This window comes from Bos taurus, chromosome 5 (assembly GCF_002263795.3).
Source record: "Bos taurus isolate L1 Dominette 01449 registration number 42190680 breed Hereford chromosome 5, ARS-UCD2.0, whole genome shotgun sequence".
Classification (NCBI taxonomy): domain Eukaryota; kingdom Metazoa; phylum Chordata; class Mammalia; order Artiodactyla; family Bovidae; genus Bos; species Bos taurus.
In genome coordinates this window covers 107,779,010-107,803,699 of record NC_037332.1, presented here as the reverse complement: position 1 = coordinate 107,803,699, position 24,690 = coordinate 107,779,010, and the positions used below count along the sequence as shown (strand labels likewise).

Below are 24,690 nucleotides of genomic sequence, written 5' to 3'. Positions count from 1 at the left end.
CCTGTCCTGAATTAATCCAAAGAAACACCTTCTCTGATTACCTACCTGGCTTCCTGACTGCTGCTGGAAACAACAACAACACACGTTGCAGCTGTTTAGTTTGAGCCCATGATAAATTGGCCCCAGAGTTCTCCGAGCCCCTTAGCTTACTTCCTATCCAATATTTTGTTAGCTCCCTATCCTGTATCTGCTGTGGTTACTTCACACCTCTTCACTCTACTCATCAGACAGCACACACAAGGCTCCTGGGTCAGAGACGAAGAATTTTGCTACTCACATCACAGCCAGCACTATGAGCATCTTACCCACCCACTCGAAGTCCCACAAGGTGGCACCGTGGGGCCCAGGGAGCCACTACACATGCAGTGTGTCCGCAGAGGAACACGGAATTCAGGGAGCCCGCCACCTGACAGCAAGCAAGGCTGATCTCTCCCAGCGGGAGGCAGTACCTCACCCCTCAAGGTGGCTTGCTGCAAACACGATGCTGAGACATGCTTTTTCTGAATCCAGTAAGTCTTTAGATAACTTTTTATATAAGAGATAACACAGTATTGTTTCCTGAAACTTTTGTTTCAGGTGTGCACATGAACACACATGCACACACTGGATCACAAGTTAAAGTTCTTGTTGTAAACCACTGCCAGAATGGTCCTCTAACAATGGCCCAGATGAAGAGCAATCAGGACCTTGCACTCAGGGCGTGCAGGAAACAGACACATGGAGGACACGCCCTCCTCCTGACAAGTACCCTGTGGTATTTTAAGGTACCCGCCTAAATCATCTGCTACTCCTTCCTTCAAGAGGGGAGGCAAAATTCCTCTGTGTACCACCAGTCTTAAAGGATTTGCTTCTGACAATGTATCACTTCCAAAATGCACTCATAAAGACACAGAGGCTTCAGTCTTGGTCACTCTCTTGGATCTCTGGCTCTGGGGGCAGTTAGCCACCATGCTGTAAGGGTATTCCAGTTAACCTACAGAGAGCACCAACAGCCACGTGAGCAGGCCTGGAAAGGGACCCTCCGACTTCAGTCAAGCCTTCAGACGACTGCAACCTCACGAAACACCTTAAGCCAGAACCACCCAGTGTGCTCTTCATAACAACTGTGTTGTTTAGTCGCTAAGTTGTAGCCTACTCTTTTGTGACCCTATGGATTGTAGCCACCAGGCTCCTCTGTCCATAGGATCTCCCAGGAAAAATACTGGAGTGGGGTGCCATTTCCTTCTCCAAAAACTGTGAGATGACGTGTTTTTTCTTAATCCAGTTAAGTTTTTAGATAACTTTTTACGTAAGAGATAACTAACACAGACAGTATTGTTTCCTAAAACTTGCTGGGTGTTCAGGAACACACATGTGCACACTGGATCACAATTTAAAGTGCTTGCTGTTCACCACTGCCGGAATGGTCCTCTAACGCGACGATTCCCAAGCGAGTCAGACTCCCTGCTCCCCTCAAGCCCACAAGGTGATGCAGAGGGGCCCAAACAGGAGATGCGGGAGTGCAGAACTGTTTTCACACCACATCACTTGCTTTTTCATTGTGCATTCTCACAAAGGTATAGTAGTGTTTTCCAGAGGCTCCGTGATGGCTAATGGAACGTGCAGTCCTATGCTTTTAAATTTTCTCAGTTTTACTGTCTAATATGGTAAACAGTAACTGATACAGCCCACATAAAAAAGCTATTTAGAGTCTGCATAATTTATGAGTGCAAACAGATGCTGGAACAAAAAAAAAAAAACAACTAGGAACCACTGCTCTAAAATTTAAATATGACATGATCACACACACCTACATACTTCCTGTGATGGCATCCCAAAATAAGAATCTGAACTCCTTGGCACTGCAGACAAAACGTTTCACGATCTGGGACCTGCCTGCCTCTCTAAAGATGGGTCACTTCTTAACCACTCTCCTTTTCCGTGTGACAACCATTCTCAGATACCTGCGATTTCCTGAAACACCATCCTCTCTTTTGTTTCCATGAGCTGCTTCTTCCCCATCAACTAGCTTCTTACAACTCATTCTTCCAAACTAAGCTTAGTAATCACAATCCTGCACAAACCCTTAAACCCCTAATTTAGGCGCCGCTCTTAAAGTACCAAGGGCTTTTAAAACAATACATTCACTATGTTTTAGTTAATGAACTACTTTCCTTACAGGCAAAGGAGCGCCTTATTTCCAAAACCCAGTGCCATGCCTAAAACAAGTAAGCCAAGTGTCTGCTAACTCCACAGGTTAACCTAAATGCTAGTAAAATTCATTAACATAGTTCCTATACGTTCAGGAGGTAGCGGTAATCTTGAAATGAGTTTATGGAAACAGCAAATAAAAGCAATTAAGACAACTGTAAAGGAAACTTGTCATTTCCTTCATATTAACAAATTTCATTTTTAATTTTAACCAAATTCCATAAACTGACAACCTTCTTCTCTGTCGGCACTGTGATGTATTTTTGTCCTCTCATATTATGCCCTGAAAATCACAAACATCAAGATCTGAAAGAATGAACTTAATTTTTAAAACAATGAAGAGTCATTTTTTATTTATTTTGGGGCCATGCTGGGTCTTCATATCTTATGAGATCTCTCAATTAAGCAAATGGCAACTAAAGGTTAAATCAGAATAAAAAATGTGGTATCCTGCTTCTATAATTACAAAATTTTTACAAATTTTATTGCTTTTAATAATTCATTTCTATTCTAAAAACCCTTCTACACACGGGGATTTGAGTTTTTCTCCCTTAGACCTTTTGTACAGTTCTTTCTAAAAAACGTCCATCTAACTGCTAAGAATAAAAGTGCTTTTTCTCTCCCTTAACCAGAATATATAGAAGCCATAAAGAAGCAGTGATAGTGAGAATAATCCACTCTGATACCCCAAAAGGAATAAGGGTAATAAATGCTGCTGAGAGAAAGCAGAACATGGAAGGCACAAGAGGCCGAGTCTTTGTCATCTAAGGTTTTTCTTAATGTTTTAAATCCTACTTCTCATAGTCGCTACTATATTTCTGTGAGTTCTTAAAACAGCAGCAACAAAACAGAGTTCAGACCTGGCCACTACTACATATTCATACCACGAAGCTTGTCATCTAGGTCAGGAAAACCATAAAGAGAAGAATACTGGAAAATTCCAGGATCCCTACAAGAAAGGCCTTGGTTCAAAAATCTATATACATGAGGAGAAAGAACACCCACCCCCTAAGCCCAGCTCCAGCCCACATACAAATACATACCCACTGAGAATCCTGGAGTCCAACCAGGGGCCTAAGAGTAAAACACTAACACACACAACGGTCGTGTGCTAGCCTTCCATGCTCACTCTTCCTGCAAACAGTGCGGGCATCACAGCCGCCCTCACCCTCTCCTTGCAGATTAAAGGATAGTAACAGCGCTCCACATTCTGAGTCTCCAGAGGAGCACCAAGTACTCATAAATCAAAGGAGGGCAGAAAACCCTCTAACACAACACAGTAACCTACTTCCAGTTAATGACAGCTGGAAAGGCTGACACCCATGTGCTAGCAGATATTTATAAGAGGAACTAGAAAACACATCGCCCGTTGGCTAGTTAAGCTTTACGTATGGAATCTGACCCAAATCTCAAAATTACTAGTCCAACCTGCTGTGATGAGTTACACTATTACTAAGTAGCATCAACTATCAGAAAATGAGTAGAGTATTTTAAAAGGCCGTATTTCAACATTTTTTTAAATGATGCATAGTTGATTTACAATGTTGTTAGTTTCACATGTACAGCACAGTGATTCAGTTACACACACACACATACTCTTTTTCAGATTCTTTTCCCTTCCAGGTTATTACAAAATATTGAGTTCCTGGGCTATACAGTTGGTCCTCGTTGATTATCTATTTTATATATACTAGTGTGTATATGTTAATCCCAAACTAATTTATTCCTCCTCCGTAACTTTTAAGATTCTGTTCATTTTGTGACAAAAATGTCACTAGGGACAAGAAATGTGCTGCTATATTAAGCCCTTTATTAAAAGACTAACAATAGACCAAAATTCTAAAATCCAATTCTAGTACAATTTGGTGGAACCAAAGACATCAACCATCTATCTTTTAATCCTTTGGAGGTATTGTAGGACTCAAAATGCTTGATTTATAAGGTGAACCCAGTTCTCTTGTACATCTTCCACTGCTGTTAGTTTGGGTGTGGTTTCAAAGAAAATATACTGATCCATAAACATGAAAAAAAAAATGTGCATACCCTCTGGAGGTCTTGCTTTTAAAGTTATTCTCTGCAAAACATATTTCACAAGTTTAAGGATACAAGTGCAGTTATGTTCAATTAGTGTATGATTTTGTACCAGCAAAAAGAGAATTTAAATTTCTACCACCAAGAGACTAGTTAAATTATCCTATCGCCACACTATAAAATACTGCTGTGAAGAAAAAAAATATATATAAGTAAATCTTTATATTTGACAATTTCTATAAAGACATCTATGATGTATTGTGAAGTGGAGGGTAGGGAGCATGTTACAGAAGAATTGTCTGTTGTTGTCCCAACAGCAGACAAAAGGAGACATGTATGTGCGCATATACACAGCAATGATTTGGATGGCAAGGAGCTATTTCTCAAAGGTCAAATAGAGCCACTCTTCCCCTGTACACATGCATTTCTTTTTTTCTTTTCTTTTTCAATTGTTTTAACAGAAAGCATGTATTACTTTTACTCAGTCTTACCACAACTAAGGGCTTCAATAAGGCCCTCGACCATTCAACACTATAATATGGTAATTAATGGGCTAGGCCCTAAGCTGACAAGGTCTCTGTGATGAGTAAGAGGTTAAAGACAGCCCCACAAGTTAAAGAAGCACAGATGTCTCTGCTTCCACCCCCAGCATGGGGCCTAATAGTTCTGCTAACACCAGACATCAGGCTGTATGATCTTGATCTGATCCTCCTGGAGACCAAAAATTACAGACCTGCAAGGCTGGGGCATGTTGTGATGACACGCCAACAGGAAGAGAGGACCTTTGCTAACAGCAGCCATCACCACACCCGTCACAGGTGTCACTTCACTCTTTTTTATGGAACGGTGAGAAGGCTGAGTGACTCAGTTACGATCAGCTTAATGGTGGCTTTTAATAATTTTTATTAATCAGTTAAGCTAATTGTAAGGTCTATCAAAGCTCTCACCATGACAAGTAATCTTGTCAAGCAAATACTTGGAGTAAACACAATGTAATTAATCATGGTTGTTCTCTACTTAAATGAGCGACCTGAGCTACTCACTCAGTTCAAAAGAGCCACATTCTAGGTTGTGTAGCCTTCCCCAGTGACTCCAGTCCTCATTGCTATTTGATTTCTACCAATCCTAAAATACTAAACTGTTTGGATGGTAGTTACCTTCCATTTTAAAGCACATCTCCTACTATGTTACAATCCATTCAACAAATACTACCAGACTGATCACACTGAACAAGTATACTGGAGAGACACACATGTTCACGACCATGCATCTCAATTCTGAAAACCACCAAATTCTGTAAATAATTTCATGACAAAAATTATACCTGAACTGATATCAAAGACAAAGCCTTTGACTGTGTGGATCAAAATAAACTGTGGAAAATTCTGAAAGAGATGGGAATACCAGACCACCTGACCTGCCTCTTCAGAAACCTATATGCAGGTCAGGAAGCAACAGTTAGAACTGGACATGGAACAACAGACTGGTTCCAAAAAGGAAAAGGAGTACGTCAAGGCTGTATATTGTCACCCTGCTTATTTAACTTATATGCAGAGTACATCATGACAAACGCTGGGCTGGAAGAAGCACAAGCTGGAATCAAGATTGCCAGGAGAAATATCAATAACCTCAGATAGGCAGATGACATCACCCTTATGGCAGAAAGTGAAGAGGAACTCAAAAGCCTCTTGATGAAAGTGAAAGAGGAGAGTGAAAAAGTTGGCTTGAAGCTCAACATTCAGAAAATGAAGATCATGGCATCTGGTCCCATCACTTCATGGCAAATAGATGGGGAAACGGGGGAAACAGTGTCAGACTTTATTTTTGGGGGCTCCAAAATCACTGCAGATGGTGACTGCAGCCATGAAATTAAAAGAGGCTTACTCCTTGGAAGGAAAGTTATGACCAACCTAGATAGCATATTCAAAAGCAGAGACATCACTTTGCCAACAAAGGTCTGTCTAGTCAAAGCTATGGTTTTCCAGTGGTCATGTATGGATGTGAGAGTTGGACTGTGAAGAAAGCTGAGCACCGAAGAATTGATGCTTTTGAACTGTGGTGTTAGAGAAGACTCTTGAGAGTCCCTTGGACTACAAGGAGATCCAACCAGTCTCTCCTAAAGGAGATTGGTCCTGGGTGTTCTTTGGAAGGAATGATGCTAAAGCTGAAACTCCAGTACTTTGGCCACCTCATGCGAAGAGTTGACTCACTGGAAAAGACTCTGATGCTGGGAGGGATTGGGGGCAGGAGGAGAAGGGGATGACAGAGGATGAGATGGCTGGATGGCATCACTGACTCGATGGACGTGAGTCTGAGTGAACTCCGGGAATTGGTGATGGACAGGGAGGCCTGGCGTGCTGCAATTCATGGGGTTGCAAAGAGTCGGACACGACTGAGTGACTGAACTGAACTGAATATGTTTGATGAAGGAACTGGAGGGTGCCCCCTGACTTTGCTTGGAAAGTTAGATAATACACAGTAGATGCAGCCGATCACCTTTCTGAAACCTAAGAAATTCTGAATTCTGGCCCAAAAGGTCTTGGCTATAGACCTGTGTTATGGGATAAGGTTAAACAGTCACATCATTGTTGGTAAAAACACATTTATAACCAGGGAGAACTAAGCACAAAGTTTTTAACTATATAATTATACATTAATCTAGGTGGTGAGTACACAGGTATTTATTAGACAACTCAATCTTTTTGCATGTCTGAAAAGAAACATTTCATAAATTTAAAAGTTTAGGTGAAAAACTGTTAGTACCCTATGTTTTACTGTCTTCCTTAAAATAATAAAAGCATATGTATTCTAAGTGCTTGCTTTCATCCTCAAAAAATAAGAGCATTTGGGAAGCAGTAAGTTTGAAAATGGTCAAGTGTCTTAAAAACATTCATCTTTTGATCCAGTAATTCCAAAACCAGGAAACCCTATCTACTTAAATGATCCAAAATGTAGAAAAAACCACTACATTATGATATACCAGCTTTATTAGTACTTGTTCAATTGGGAAACGTTTAAGTGAAATCTTTATGATTACATTCCATCTGCAAAACACATTTATAACCAATGTCTGATATGAAAAATGTTTATAATACAGTAAATGAAAGTGGACCTACATTTTCACATATACTCTCCATTTTGCAAATACAATTTATCCACGAACTCAACAGGTTTGAACCTCACACGTCAGATTATACGTGGATTTTTTTTTCAATGGTAAATCCTACAGTATGACACAAAACACAGATGGCTGAATCTGTGGACTTGGAACAACCCCTGTTACAGAGGACCAGCTATAAGTTATATACAGATTTTCGACTGCAGGGAGGGTCAGAGCCCCTCATATCCACCCCCGTTGGTTCAAGGGTGAACTGTATACAGATAAGCTCATCACAAAGAATGGTAGGAAATCTGTTAGCCTTCTTCCTAACAGTTGTCAAATTTTTCCAAATGGGCATATAGGCCTTTTTTAAAAGGAAAAAAAATGTTCAAAATATTTAAACAGAAACGAAAGGGAAAGGCCACTCTCATTTAGGGTGAGCATTTCTTCCTTTGGGACCTGGGCTCAAAAACCCATCCCATACAGCACTTCCAGCTGCCACCACAAAATGCGGTTAGCACGTAACAGCAAACCTATCTGTTGGTCCAAAATGCATCATTAAAATTTTTCATTATTTACAACAACACAGATGCAAGATGCCTAACATCAGATGTAAGGGAGTACACAGGGCATGATATGAAAAAGACAGCGAGATTTTCCAGCACACCGTAGGTCTGTAGCACATGGGGGTATTGTAAAAATGTTTGTCATCTTATCCAACACACTTGAGAAACAGTGCAGTGACAGATATAATGGGCAAGCTGGGAGCTGAGGGACAGACCTGGAGAAATCTGCAGAGCCGTTAAAAAAATCACAGTTCCTTCCTCTTTGACCTAGTAGAGTCCATTTTTCTCCCCTTGGTTACCATGCTTCTCCGAATACCATGAATTACATGGGGATTTTTTCATCATAATTTTTTACATGTTTATACCCAAATGTAGAATTAGAGACTCTATAGATTTAGCCCAGAATACAATGAAATCATAATTTTAAAAATACCCAAAGAGATTCAAGCACAATACAGTGGCTCCTGGAATAACTAAGAAAAAGAATGAGACGATGATACATTTCAAAGTTCCAGAATTAAAACAGATTTTCTATTACAAATTCTACTTAAGTGAAATTTTACAAAAGAAATAACATGTTACATCTCACATTAGGAAAAAAACCTTTCACGGCATCATACAAAGCACTTAACATAGAGTGTAGACCATAATGAGCATTCATCCATGTGAATAATAAGTATATTTCCTTTACTTTAAGATATACTTTTCCTCATAACTTAAAGCTTCACAAATTGGGATTCAGCTCACAACAATATGCATAATTAAAATACGTTTTTTCCCTAAAAAACGAATAAAGTTTCAAACTGATAAAGAATAGAGTATTAAAGAGAGGAGCCTGACGGGCTACAGTCCCTGGGGGTCGCAGAGTCGGACACGACTGAGCACATGATCACACTCCACAAGAAACGTCAACTAAGAAGTGAGGAGACGCAGCACTATACGTGGTTAATACCTGCCACGAAGACTCCCTTTAACACTCCCAGGAAACCTTGTAGGCAGAGACTGTATCATCCCATTTCTAGACGAGGAAACTAAGGCTCAGAAAGGCTTAGTGAGTTGCCCAAGATGACACACCTGACCCAACCACTGCAATATTCTGCACACTCATCAACTGCCTTACTCTCACAGACACACTCACAGATTTTTTTTTAAAAAGAGTACCAAGAACTAGGGCTTCCCTGGCAGCTCAGATGGTAAAGAGTCTGCCTTCAATGCAGGAGCCCTGGGTTGGATCCCTGGGTCAGGAAGATCTTAGAGAAGGAAATGGCAACCCACTCCAGGATTCTTACCTGGAAAATCCCGTGGATGGAGAAGCCTGGCAGGCTACAGTCCATGTAGTTGCAAAAAGTTGGACACGACTGAGCAACTAACACAGAGAACTTAATATTGGCTTGTCCAAAATCAAGCTTGTTTTTTCATTTCCACATTCCTCACAGTCCCTACCATCCACCTGTCTGTCCCTGCACCTCTCTTCTGAGCTCCAGACCTGAATTTCCAACTATCAAGTGAATGTCACTGGTCGTTCCAGAGTTGCACTGTCCAATATAGTGGCCACTAGCCACTCATGGCTGTTTACTTGAAAAGAGCTAGTGAGACTGAGGAACTGCATTTGTTATTTCATTGTTAATTAAAAGTTAAATTTAAAAACCTGGTAATTACTGGAAAACTTTTAAGCATGTTTGGAATGAGCTGGGCATGTGAATCTACTTTTCCAACTGTAGATGTTATGAACTCTAAGTACAGATCAAGTATTTCTGATAAATCACAGCATCTGAATTAATTTATGCTATAAAAGTATGCAATTGATTTTAAATACTCAGTATGAAGAAATAATGTAAAGTTGCCCATTTTAAATATGGTATGTTTCATATTTCAACGTGCTGAAAATGGTATTTTGGATGCACTGGGTTAAATAAAATACATTATAAGATTATGAACTCTAACCATTATTTTTTAACTCTGTAATGTGACTACTCAAATTTTAATCACATAAGTGGCTCACACGATTGTCTACTGGACAGCAGTCTTCCCAGAGGTTCCTGCTGCGCCACCACAGTCATCAGCAGCCCACTGAATTGCATCACCATCCCTCTGGCTCAGCGCTGTCCAACAGCACCTTATCTGATCATGAAAGTGTTGTGTATCTGGCAATGACTGGATGATGGTGGTGGTGATAATAGTGTCTGACTCACAGAATCCCTTAGGTTACTCTGGAGCCAGAGCTCTTCAAAGACTGGAGAAAACCACCTATTATTTTGACTTTCCTCTGGGGGAAGAGCTAGTTGCTACCCAAAATTGCCGACCAGAATAATGCAGCAGACCTTTCTGTGACAATGAGAATATTCTCTATCTGTACTGTCTGATAACAGATATCATGACTCCCATTTGGCTACTGGCCACATGAGATACAGCTAGTGTGACTGAAGAACTAAACTTCAAATCTTAATTCATTTAAATCAGTTTAAATGTAAATACCCATGTGTAGTGACTACTGCGTTAAGACAGCACTGCTGCTAACCTACCTGCTCCGTCCAAAAGTCTGGGCGTCACCTGTCTCCTCCCTCCCCACCGACTGCCCTTTCTCCCACAAAAGTACATGTACATACACGTACATACACCCACACACTCAGCCGGTCCTGTGTTCTTTAAAGCTTTCAATTCCAGATGCTTCTCTATCCTCACTGTCACCACTTTCTGTTTCAGACTTTAACAAGATTAAGGCCCAGCCTCTTAATCGGCCTCTTCACTTAGCCTCCTCCTACCCACTCTTTGTAAAATGTAAATAAAGTTTGTTATTTCCTTTACTCAAAAGTCCCAAAGTCCTGCCACTGCCCCAAGGTCAAACTCTAGACCCTAAGACGACTGACACAGCCCATCGTAGAGGTGACTCACTTGGCTGTACACCAGAAAACACAACACTGTAAAGCAACTATACTCCAATGTTTAAAAAAAGATAGACAACCAAAAAAAAGACTATCCTTTCCTCCACTGAATTACCCTCCCACCTTTGTTGAAAATTAACTACAAATAGGTGTCTGTACTTGGACTCTCTACTCATTTCCATTGATGTCTACATCGTCCCTATGTTGATACCATTACTGATCACTGACCATGATCGTCACTGACAATGACTGTCAAGACATTCTTGGGAAAAAACAAGGCGGGAACACTTTAACAGGCATGAAGACGTACTATAAAACTAGAGTAACCAAGTCTGGCACTGGACCAAGACAGAGAAACGAGTGGAAGGGAACAGAACCTCGAATTAGTACAATGCAGTTGAAAAAGGAAGGAACTGTCGATAAATGATGCTGAGAATATCAGGAACCATATTGGAAAAACAAAAATAAACCTTAAAGCATATGCAAAAATCAATTATAGGCAGATCACAGAGCTATATGGGAAAGGTATAACAACGCTTCCAAGAAAATAACAAAAGAGTAACTTCAGGACCATGGGGTAGGGAAAGATTTTTTACACAGGAAAAGCACTAACCACAGGTTCACCTGGCGGTCCAGTGGTTAAGACTTTGCTTCCAGGGCAGAGGGTGCAGGTTCAATCTCTGGTTGGGGAGCTACGACCCCACATGCCTTGTGGCCAGAAAACCAAAACATAAAACAGAAATGATACTGTAACAAATTCAAGAATTTAAAAATGATCCACATTAAAAAAAATTTTTTTTTAAAAAGCCCTAACCACATAAACACTAACTGGATCACACTAAAATTAAGACTCTTGTTCCTCAAAAGACACCATTAGGGGCTTCCCTGGCAATCCAGTAGAGGCTTCCCTGGTGGCTCAGACAGTAAAGAATCTACCTGCAATGCAGGAGATGTGGACTGGATCCCTGGGTCAGGAAGATCCCCTGGAGGAGGGCATGGCAACCCACTCCAGTATTCTTGCCTGGGAATTCCATGGAACGGAGGAGCCTGATGGGCTGCAGTCCAGGGGTCGTGAAGATTCGGACATGACTGAGTGACTAACACACACTTACACTTACTGGCGGTCCAGTGGTTAAGAATCCACCTTCTGATGCAGGGGATGTGGGCTCAATCCCTGGTTGGGGAACTAAGATCCCACATGCCGCAAGGTAACTAACACTACACATATTTCTGGTAGTGTCATTTAACAAATGAAGGAACCGCAGAGAAGAGCAGGAATCACACACGTTTAGTTTGGGATCTGCTGAGTATAAGGGGCGTTCGAGTGGCAGCACTGGACAACAACAGCTCTTTGACACGAGAGAGGTAAAGCTGAAGATAGCAACACAAATACTCAGCACACAGATGAGAAATGAATAGGTGATGAGATCACCCAGAGAAATTCAAACATTTAATGACTGTGAGAAAAAGGTTCAACAAAGATGACTGGAAAGAGAGCCCAGAGAACCAGAAAGGAAAACAGAAGTGTGATCTAAAGACCCTGAAAAAAGTGCGAGTTCTACCAGAGGAGGAGAAGTGAACTGTGTCAAAGGCGGCTGTAGTAGGCAATCCTGAAAATGGCTCTAATGACATCTACCTTTGAGTTTCTTGCTATTGTGTAATCTTCGCTTGCCTGTGCTGGACCTAGGACTCCATTCCAGTGAACAGGATACCGCAGAAGTGATACAATGTCACTTCCCAGGTTAGGTTACAAAAAGGACTCCCTCCTCCTCCACAGACCCCTCAATCAAGGAGAGACTGGTACCATGTTGCTAGAGTGAGGTTATGCAGAGACCCAAATGGCAGAGACGGACTTCTCCATCAAACAGCCAGCAAGGACCTCAGGCCAGCCAACAGTCACACAACTGAGGTGGGAGCAGACCCTCCCTCAAGTGGAGTGCTGAGATCACCAATCCTAGCCAACATCTGATTGCAGCCTCCTGAGTGACCCTGAATCAGACGCACGAAACCCAGATGCCTGACCCAAAGAAATTATAAAACAGTAAATTGTTGTTTTAAGTTAAGTTTGAGGGTAATTTATTGCATACCAAAGGACTATTAATATGGCTGCTAAGAGATTAAATAAATGGATAGAAAAACAGCCAGGGCATTTAAAGAAAGACATTGGTAATCCAAGCAACACAGTTTCAGTGAAACTCTGGAGACAGAAGCCAGACAGAAATAGAGAAGAAAAACTGCAGGTCAAGAAATGGAAACATAAAGCAAATGCAAACAACTCTCTCAACAAAGTCTGGCTGTAAAGCAAAGAGCAAAAGTCAACTTAAAGCAAGAGACAGAGAAAGTATGAGCTGAAAAATCTGTTAAGATGAGAGAGTCTTCTCTTAAAGTTTAAGTGATTAAAAAAAAAAAAAGAAGCCACTCGGGTGGGGAAATACACTCGCAAGGAACTTCACTCTATTACCAAAGAACTCCTCTCAAGGTGCTCAGTACCTCTGCCTTCGCGGAGAACTGGCTCTTCCAGGATGCTCTTCCCACGCAGTCCCCTCAAGTGGAGGCTGTGAAGACGCTTACATGCCACGCCCCCTCCTGGGAAACGAGGCTGGTACCCTCCTTTCTTCCACTGCCACCTCCAGACCACTATTTCTGAACCCTCGTATAAAAATCCTGTGAGTTTGACTTCCATGCTACTCAGCAACACAGTCTCTTCCACCCCTGCCTCTTCACCAGCAGCTAGTGATGACCTGGACATCCTCCACGCTCAGTGAGGGTAGGCGGGCCACGGGTTCTCATGGCCACTACTTCCTGTGCCACTGCTCCTGGGTCATTCCAACACTACACACACGGATGAGGTGTCCATCTAACACCAGCTCCCCTAATCCATCATCTTGAGTGAGCAACTCTCTATTCTCTGGGGAGGGCCATTGACAGCCAGTTGTGACTTCACTTAATTGTACCATTATCCATTCAGTCATCAAATATTTAGTAAGTATCTATTATTTGCTCAGTAGAGAACATGTGACATAGTCCCTATTCTCACGAAATCTACAACATAATTTTTCATATTTCCCACAAAGACAACACGAAAAGATCTAGCTGAAGTCTAGACACATTACAACTACTACATTTCCTTTATCTGTCTAGGAGCCATGTCAATTCTAGGAAACTACAGCGTTATTTTCTGATGTGACCTAGTAAACCCATGCTGTAATCCACCCCCTGGTGAGGCTTCTAAAACTACTTTTTTAACTTTTAAAAATTATCGACTCTATAATACTGCCACAATTCAATATGAGATTCCTCAATCTTTAAGTGTCTAACTGTGCTGCCCAGTATAGTGGCCAATAGTCACAGTAGCTATTTAAATTACTTGTAATATAATTAACAATACAGCCTGTCAGTCACACTAACCACATTTCAAGGGTTCAAAAGGCCCATGAGGGGACTTTCCTGCTGGTTCAGTGGTTAAGACTTCGCCCTGCAATACAGAGGATACGGGTTCTATTCCTGTTGGGGAAACTAAGATCCTACGTGCCTTGGGGCCAAAACACCAAAACATAAAAAACAGAAGCAATGTTGTAACAAATTCAATGAAGACTTTAAAAATGGTCCACACCAAATAATCTTTAAAAAAGAAAGGCACGTGTGACTAGTGGCTAAATACATTTAATGGTGAATCAGAGAACATCCCTACCATCACACAAAGTTCCACGGAACAGTGCTGGTCTCAAGCTTTGGGCAGTCACTTCCTTCTTCCCAGAAAAAAAAAAATTTAAATGACAGGTCATTTTCCAGTCTCCCAAGCACTCTGTGAGGCTCCAAAATACCCTAAGGAATTCCATTTTTCAGGATCATTGTCACAACATCATCAAAACCACCCCCCCAATGTCATCATCAGGGCAGCTGGATTTAGAGTACTCACTATATTTCAAGTTTTATGAGCACTATCTCATTTATTCTTCACAACAATCACATTGGATAGGACTACAGATGAGAAAATTAACTGAGTTTTAGACAATAAAGTAACTCACCCAAAGTTCTATAGCTAAGAAGTGACAGCAATCCACAGTTTAAGCAAATTAATACTGTAATTATTTTGCTTTTTTAAGACAGCACACCTTTTCACAGAAAGGAGAAGTGACACCCACACCACTCAACACTGCAGCCAGGTCAAACCATCTTCATCTCCCTCACCTGCCTTATCGCATTCTTGCCTTTGAGTCCTGCACACGTTGTTTCCTCGGCGTGCATCCTTTTCATCTAGCCAAATCACGCTTATCCTTAAGAGATCTCATCTTAGATCTTCCTGCAATCCTATTAGGGATCCATCCTATAAGCTGATGTAGAACCCTGTATGTCACTTATCGAAGCACTTAACATAGCAGACCACAAAAGCCTGTTAACTTTTCCTCTCTTCGCACTATAACGAAACTCCTTGCTGAGGTTCGATCCCTGTTCAGGGAACCAGATACCATCTGCCACAACTAAAAGACCTGCAACCAAGTAAATAGATACTAAAAAAATTGCTTTTAAAAAGAGAATATTAAAAGTAAACACTAAATGGCTTCACTGCCATTTAACTGGAAATGAAGTAATTCACAAACATTTTCCCCACATACTATGCAAAACAATACTTAAAAACCAAACGTCAGGGAATGACAGCTAACGGGTTTGGGACTTCTTTTGGAGAGGACGAAAATGTTCTAAAATTGATCATGGTGATGAATGTACTCCTCAAAAAAACTTAACTATACACTTTAATGGGTGAATTGTATGGTATGTGGATTATCCCTCAATAAAGCCATTACTTTAAAAAAAAGGTCTGTGGGTAGTTAAGACTTCAACTATAAATATTAATTTATAGTTATCTGTAATTAATATAATTACAAATATTAAACCTGTGAAAAAAATACCTAGAGGATAAAATACTTGTTATTTTTATGCAATTTTAAAATAGCTTAATGCCATATTATTGCACAAAATTTCACTGGTTAGGAAAAACAAGAAACTGAAAACAGTGTCTGCCTTCAGGAACAACTGAATGGAGAAGAGACTTATTTTTTTCCCTGTGTATTTTCATAACTTCTGATTTGATACATGTGTTTAAAAAAATAAGTGTATATATAATCAATAACAATAACATCATACCTCTCCTCAAAGTGAAGGTTGCTCACTCGTGTCCGACTCTCTGTGACCCCATGAACTATACAGTCCATGAAACTCTCCAGGCCAGACTACTGGAGTGAGTAGCCTTGCCCTTCTCCAGGGGATCTTCCCTACCCAGGTATAGAACTCAGGTCTCCCCCATTGCAGGCAGATTCTTTACCAGCTGAGCCACAGGGAAGCCCTCTCCTTAGTATAAGTATAAACTCCCAGGCTGCATATTTTGTTCTGAAAAGAATAAAGTATGAAATATATATATATTTAAATATATATTGTATATGATTTAAAGATATATATTTATATATGATTTATCACATGTAAATCATAAAATATGATTTATATATAATTTAAATATATATATTTATACATATATTTATTTTAAATCAATCCAAGGAAGTAAAAAACTGATTCTTCCATTTGCCTCCATCTCACACTAAAAAGCATTTAGTCATCTCTCTGTTATTAGACATCAGGCAGAATTCTTTCCTGCCCAACAGTCTGACACATCTTTAAACAATGGCACAGTTGATCATTCCCTCCTCCTTGAAACCTTCCTTTCCTTCATTTCCAGTACATCATACTCTCCTGGTTTTCCTTCTACCTCAATGGCCTCTTATTAATCTCCTTTGCTGAGTTCCTCTTCATTTCCCCAGAAGGTATCCAGAAGGTAAGTTCTATGAAGGTGAGAATTTTAGTCAGTGTTGTTCACTACTATATTCCCAATGGCTAAAAAATTTACCCAGAACCATACTCAAAAAATAACTGTTGAATGAATAAATGAATGAGCCAGAACCCCAAAGGCTCACATTTTGAAAAAGCAACTCATAGAAATAAACTGTATTACACATAACCTTTATGCTTAATTTACTTTATTACATTGTATGTGTGAAAATCCATAATCAATACACTGCTTGTTATTTGATTAGCCAAAATACTTCACTCCCTCATCTTTCTCCATCAACGTTTTTGTCATAGTACGTGCAAAACACATTTAATAGCTCTTATAGTGTTTCTAAAAGCATAAATGTAGCATAGAAAAAGAACAGTTGTTGCTTTAAGAATCTTCGCTTTTCATTTTAGTATTAAAGTTGACCTAACAGACTGACATACTTATCTGACTTTAGTAATTTAAAAAAAAGGGAGGAGGGGGGGAATACCCCAGTAGACTCAACAAAGATATCATAGTAATGACTAGTAAATGACACTTCTTAAAAATAAAACATACCAGTTTTCTCAGGCATAAGAAATCCTAAAGAGAAATAGATCACCCTACACTTTCCCCAAATTATATGACTGCATTCCAATAAGGAGAACCACATCCCACTGTCAGCCATGGAAATGTGATTTTAGCAAAATACACACACAGTTTCACCTGGTATCTCAGTTCACATCTGTCCCCATATATACTCAATTAAGTCAAAGTATAATATAAAAGCCAAAACCAGATATGTGAATTTTAATCTTTCCAAGTGACTACTCCAGTATCAAAACCATTATTATATCAACTTATAATTTGACTTGTCTGAATAGTTAATTAAATCTTTTGTTTATAATTACAAATTGGACCACACCTATTTTCACTTAATAGCTATTATATCATCTGTTTCCTATAAGTTTCTTCAAGCAGAAGTATTTGCTGGAGGATAATAGTCTGCTCATTAAGTAGACACGTTAAAAAAGGCAACCACTGACACTCACCCTGATATTTCTCTCTTGGGTTACAGGAAAGCACTTCTCTGGCTATGTTCCCAAATAAATTGAATAAGCCTTGGGAAAGTCACTGCTTAAATTCCATTTCATGACGGTTTCTCTTCCTCCATAAATGAATTATTGAGAGTCATGCCTACTTCCATCTATTACATAATACATGTCCATCTCAGGGCCTGTTTTCCGAGCAAGAAATAGCTTAAATGATATTAACTGACAGGTAAGGCCAGGGAGTTCTGTAATCTGATGGGGAGCAGCAATCCAGAAAAGGAGATTCTGATTTAATGTGCTAAGTTGTGAAACACCACTGTGAAGAACCTTTACTCTTAGTAACATCTCCCTATGCAGTTACAGACACATGCTCCCAAAAACATTTTAAGAGCACCTGACTTAAAGAATGTTTCTCAAAAATGTAGGGACCTACCAAAAACTTTTATTCCACTTCATTTTAAGTGTATGCAATTGAGAAACTTCAGAAATCTCCAATAATTATCAAACACAAAACAACTGTCAAGATCTACTAAAAACTGAGCTGCAAAAGACAGTCGTGCTTTAAAACACGTAAGTATGTTTCATTTAATTAGCGCCAACAGGAATGTGCAAATTGTTCATCTCATCCATCCAAAGCAGTCAACCACAACCACCCGCAACTACTCAGAAACGTGACTTCCAAAGGAACCACCTGATCCTCCGGCCTTCTCTTAAGGGGCCAGGATAAAACTTGAAGATGAGGTATACAGATCGTATAGGCACCAAAATAAATAAAAGACTGGAAGATAACGCCTTTTAAGAATTAAGTGTAAAGGGACCTATTACCTAATGTTGCTCCAAAATGAAGTTGTCTAACACAAGATCTCGGCTCCTCTTCAAGGGTGTAAAACTCCAAACCCGTCCACGCTCCACAATTTCCCCACCCTGAGCCAAAAGCTGAAGGAGTCGCTTCCCTCCTCGACCCCCACCCCGCCTAAAGGGGAAAAAAAAAAAAGACCCCAAGCCCTAAGTAGAAACGTGAGACCTAGTGCAATAGCTTCTCCCACTGCTTCAAAGGCAACATCCACAGCTCATCTCCTTTCTGGAAGCCAACCCTCCATCTCCCATCTTACTACTTCACAGAAGAGACCAGAATCCTCGTCTCTTTCAACGCTGCATATCGGTACCCAAACCTCAGACCCACCCGACCGCACCCCAGCCTCCCGGGGCTCCCCGAGGCGTGCACGTCCCCACCTCGCCCGCAACATCATGCCTCTGAAGCCGGCCGCCCGCAGCCCCCACGGGTCCCCGCCGTCGCCGCCCCCGAGCCGGTCTAGGGACACCCGCCGGTGGGCTGGGTGGGGCCGCCCTGCCGGACGTCCCATCCCCCCGGCAGGGCGCGGAGGGGGAGGGGTCCCCGCGCCTCACCTACGGCTCCGCCCTCCCCGGGGGCGCGCTGCCCGGACCCAGCCAGGGCCGTGGGGAGGAGCGGGCGCAGGAGAGCCGAGGGCCCTGGCGCCAGCGACGGGCGGGAAGCTCCAGGCGCCGCCCGACCCCGAGCTGCCGCTACCGCGGCCGTCTCACCCTCCTCTGGGCTGCCGATGCCGCTGCCCGCCCGGGTGCCGCCGCCGCCACTACCGCCGCCGCCACAGCTCGGCCTGGGCGCCCGACGTCACCGCGCCCCGCCCCCTGCGCGAGTCCTCAGCCCCGCCCCGGGCCGACGTCAGCGTGAGCCCCGCCCCCGCCCGGCCGCGCCCGCTCGCCATCACGCAGCCTCCTGGGAGGGCGACTCGGCCGCGCGCGGGCCTCGGGCGCCTTGCAAGAGGCCGGTGGGCAGGGGGCTGGCGGGTGCGGGTGTACACGCGCACACACTCCCCGCGCGGGGCGCTAGGCGTCTGTCTCCTCCCGCTTGCCGTAGGAGGCGGCGCGGCGCCGACAGTGGGCAAACCACTACCGCTTCGGCGGACCGGGGCCGCGGAGCCGGGGCCCAGGTCTCCGAGGGCAGGTGAGTTTCCCGCCCCAAGGCCCTCGGACTATCCGCACTGCCCGGAGACCCCGCCTGCGGCCTGTCCGCGGTTCACGTCGGCGGCCTTCCCTGTCCTCGTGGGTGGCAGGCGGCCCCGCGTCGTGCGCCCCAGTTTGTGGTGCCGAAGCGCTGGCAGGTTTCCTAGTCTGAGGCACGCACCGTTACTGTGAGGCTGTAGGTAAGCTGTCGCCGCCGCAAGAGTGATGATGTGGGTTGTTGGCAGCCCCTACCAGCGAGTGTTTTATCAGTAACTAAACACCCTGAGAGCAGTTGAGTCACAGCAGCGTGAGTTCCCTCGTGGTCCCACCGCCACCTTCGCGCCCCTCCTCAGGGTCCTCGTTCGTCACCGCGTCCCCCTCCGCCCAGCGTCGCCGCCCTCGGGTTCCCCCGGCCCCGGTCCTGCTACACCGTCGCCCCCTTCTGTACGATCAGGACCGCTGCCTGGGGACGGCGCGGTCCTGCCAAACGAAGCGTCGTAAAGTATTTGATTTTCCCAGACTCTTCACTCAGGAAAAGCCTACCCCCTGTGACTCACTGTCCTCCTCACCTGACTGCCGATCCGCTCGTCCTGTAAACTCCCCAGCGATGTGAGACGGTGAAAGGAAAGCAAAGTGGACTTCATGCTATCTACCTGGTTTCCCCTCGCCCACCCTCTACTTGTGTGACCTTGGGAAGATCACAGTACTTCTGGGTCCTGCTTTTCTTAAATGTAAAGTGGGGTGTGGACGAGATGTGTCAGGTTTATCTTCAAACCCTGAAATGTGTGGGTTTGAAGAGTGGAAGATGCTAAGTTAAGCATTGTTCTGCCTACACAGGAATACTGTCCACATCACAGGCTTAGAAAATTTTTTGGTTTCTATTTTTTGTCATTCCACTATTCTTGTTTCTTATTCCCTACTCTGCCCTACATATCTTTTTTTTCTTTTAATCTACATTTAAGTAGGGTCTTTTTTTTTTTTTTTTGGCCACCTCACACAGCATTCTGAATCTTAGTTCCCTGACCAGGGATGGAACCCATTCCCCCTGCACTGGAAACTTGGAGCCTTAACCACCAGACCACCAGGAAAGTCCCAGGGTTTTTTTTTTTTTTTTTTTAATTCAAGCTGGCTGAGTACATTCTTTAATTGCCTTCTCTTCCTAAAACCCTGTTAAAATGCTCATAAAGAAATGAAAAATGATACAAATCAGTACAGAACAGAAAATGGGAAGGGAGCCACCAAATTTTTTTTTTTTTTTTTAATTTTACACCGAGAAAGTGAGTGTGGTCTGATTGAACAAAATGGAAGAAACCATAGTTTGGAATAGGTGTAGGGAATGAGTACTGCGGTTGAGGAAGGAGGCCTAGCAGCCAGAAGTGATTTAAAGAAATTGAAATTTGGAGACATCAGCACAACAGACCAAGAGTGAGAAGCAGGGACGAAAACAAGGAAACTAAAGGTTTCTATGTAGAACAGCAGTACCCCAGCCCTCCCCACCGCATACCTCAGATACAATAGCTAGGCATTTATCCCAGGCTAAAAATCAAGTTCTTATAATCTCTGGGGAGCATTTAATGACTAAGAGTAAAGCATTCTTTATTCTGGCACAATAGCCAGCTTCCTACCCACTCACCCTAGAGTGAAGTTGGCAAGACCCTCCCAAGTTCTAAAGATTCGTCATCAGCGTCCAACTATTTCATCTTAAATATGAACAGATAACCAAGGGCTGTTAGATATTTAAGGGAAGTCTCCAGCTTGGGGCTGACAGAGGAGAAAATGTGACCACAGAGGAAAAAGACACTTCGGAGAACTTAAAAAAAATATAGTATGCGCCCAACTTATTACAGCTATGAAACAAGGATAATATACTCATATAAGTTAACAATCCAGGAACAAAAAGTAAATCTTAAATTAAAAATAAGAAATTGCCAAAATTGTAAATTCACTTTTGTTGAAAGGTAAAGTCCATTAAGTTTTAAGGAAAATAGAAGAAATATGCAAAGAGATGGAAATTGCAAGAGAAAATATAAGAAAAAGTCAATCCAACAGTACCAATATTACAAGAGAAAGAGAAAACAGTAAATAAAAGATGGGAAATTAACCCAGAAATAATGGAAGAAAGTTTCCCAGAGCTAAAAATTGCCCATTGGTGGAGAGCAAAAACAGAAACCAACCTTGTAAAATGTTAAAATGCTGAAGATACAAGAAGGTCCTGAATTTCCCAGGAAAAAAGTGACCCATAAAAGAGTAAGACTGTGATTAGAATTCTTACCAGCAACAGTAGATATGAGAAGATAACAAAGACCTTCAAGTGTCTGAGGGAAATATTTCTTGAGCTTGAAATTCTAGGAATTAAAAAAAACAACAACAACTATTCCTAGCTGAACTATCATTAAAAGATCAGAATGAGAACATTTTCAGATATGCAGAGATTGAAAACGTCAAGCACCCACATAGGCTTTTTTTTCAAAGTTAACTTAACCATGAGGTAGAAATGAGGTGTCTGACAACACTACTGACCAGGAATCAGTGGATCTAATTCAGAAGTAAAGAGATGTCCCAAGAGCTAGATTAGGGCTTCCCTGGTGGTCCAGTGGTTGAGACTCTGCCTTCCAACACAGAGAACATGAGTTCGATATCTAGTCAGAACTATGATCCGGCAAGCCACAGGGCAGCTGAGCCCTTGTGCTATGACTACCAAGCCTGCGCCTTCTAGAGCTGGTGCTCTGCAACAAGGGAAGCCCCCTTGTGCTGCAATGAAGACCCAGCACAGCCAAAAATTAATTAATTAATAGCTAGGCTAGATTGGGGTGGAAGGATAGGCATTCTGGGAGAGAAATCTGAAAAAGAATTGAACTGAATAATTAGTCGATAGAAAGCTTAGTGCTGGTTTCTAATCTTGCTGTAGTTAAAGCATAGTTTATAAGTTATACTGATGTTGACAATGTAAAGGTAAAAATATGACTGGTAGTTGAAGATGTGAAACAGAGAGGGGAAAGGTAGAGTAAAGGTAGAAGCACTCCAGAGATGACATCTGTAGTTGGCAGAGTCAGAAACAGCTGCTAAAATGTACTGTAACAAGTAGGAAAAGTGGCCAGTGGAGGAGCGAGGAGTTATTAGGCTTATTGAGAGGCTGGGAAGACACCAAGTATAGGGTTTATAATTAAGCTAAATTGTGACCAAGAAGTAGAAGACTTAATATTGTTACAATAAGCAGTACTCCTTTATTTATTCTACAGAGTCTATGCAATCCTATCAAAAATCCCAGTTGCTTTTTTTTCCCCCAGAAATTGACAGGCAGATCCTAAAATTCACATGGCAGTGCAAGGGACTCAGAATAGCCAGAAGAATCATGAAGAAAAAAGCTGAAACATTCATTCTTCCTGATTTCAAAGCTGACTACAAAGCTCTAATAATCAAGGTAATATGTGGTACTGGAATAATAATAGAAGTATATAATGTGGAAAAGAATTGAGAATTCAAAAATAACCCACACATTTGTGGGCATTTGATTCACTGGGGAACTAAGAGTGTTCTCAACAAAGGGTGCTGGGACAATTGCATAACCACATGCAAAAAAAATGAAATCAGACCCCTACCTCACATACACAGAAACTGATTGACAATGGATCACAGGCCTAAATATAAATGCTGAAACTACAGTAATTTTAGATAAAAGCAGGTGTAAATCTTTATGACCTTGGATTAGGAATAGTTTCTTAGCTATGAAACCAAAACTGTGACAAAATTTTAAAACTGGACTCCATCAAAATGGAATATACAAAACTTTTGTATGTTCAGCTTTAAAAAGGAAGGGTATTCTGACACATGCTACAATATGGTGAACTTTGGAGACATTATGCCAAATGAAATAACCCAATCACAAAAGGACTGTACGTGGTACAGTTTCACTTATATGAGGTACCGGGAATAGTAAAAGTCACAGAGACAGAAAGCATAAGAGTGCTTGCCATAGGTTGGGGAAAGGCAGATGGCCATTTGCAATCCAGCCAAACCTGCCAATGCCTTGATCTTGGATATCCAGCCTCCAGAAACGTGTAAAATACATTACTGTTATATAAGTTGCCCAGTCTGTGATGTTATGTCAGCCGTACCAGACTAATAACAGATTTTGGTACTGAGAAGTGGGGTGCCACTGTAACAAATGCCTTAAAAATGTGGAAGGGGCTTTGCTAGTGGGTAATGAATAGAGGCTTCCCAGGTGGCACTAGTGATAAAGAACCCTCCTGCCATCACAGGAGACACCAAAGACTCAGGCTTGATCCCTGGGTAGGAAAGATCCCCTGGAGGAGGCCATGGCAACCCATTCCGGTATTCTTGCCTTGAGAATCCCAAAGAGTTGGACATGACTGAAGCAACTTAGCACAACACAGCACAGTGAGTAAAAGCCGAAGGGTTTTTGAGGTGTGTTTTGGAAAAGCCTAGATTACCTGGAAGAGACACTCTTGGTAGAATTAATGCAAGTTAAGAGGTGACTATGATGAGATCTCAGGCATGAGGAGCATACTATTGGAAACCGGGGGAAAGGTGACCCTATTTATAAAGTGGCAGAGAAGGTCAAACTGTTTCCTAGTATTCTGTGGAAGGTAGAAATTAAAAGTAATAAACTTTGATATTTAGCTGCAGAGATTTCTAAGCAGTGTTTGTGGTACAGCCAAATTTCTTCTTACTCCTTAGAGTATACAGGAGGTGAGAGAGAAATTAAAGGAGTTGTTAAACAAAAATGAACCAGAAGTTGAAGATTTGGAGAATTCTTAGCTTATCTGCAATACAGTAACTTGCAAGAAAAATATATTGGTGATCATTTTGTAATATGTTTAAATGTCAAATCACTATGTTGTACACCTGAAACTAACATGACAATGTACATCAACTACAGTTTAAAAAAAAGAAATACACATTTGGTCTCAGACAACTAAAATATATCTCTCATATGTATATTTGGTCTTCATCCAAGGTTCTTGACCCAGCTCCCAAAACCCTTGGAATTTCCTGAGGGACAAGAGCAACAGGAACTTCTCTTGTAGGGTTCAGTCCTTGTTCCTCAGTTCCTGAAATC

The 24,690-nt window shown here is 41.9% G+C and overlaps 1 protein-coding gene across 11 annotated transcripts in view; it reads right to left on the bottom strand.

The window, feature by feature from the left end:
• The window catches only part of ERC1 (ELKS/RAB6-interacting/CAST family member 1), a 269,160-nt gene extending 249,886 nt beyond the window's left edge, over positions 1 to 19,274 (bottom strand). For 9 of the 11 annotated variants that reach the window (XM_005207252.5, XM_010805656.4, XM_024991759.2 and 6 more), the window contains exon 1: positions 19,191 to 19,274. The gene's annotated coding sequence lies outside the window, so the exon portion shown is untranslated. Of the gene's footprint in view, positions 1 to 18,860; positions 18,958 to 19,034 lie in introns of those variants that run through there. The other 2 variants (XM_005207251.5, XM_005207253.5) reach the window with 2 other exon arrangements.
• Between the last annotated feature and the right edge of the window lie 5,416 nt (positions 19,275 to 24,690).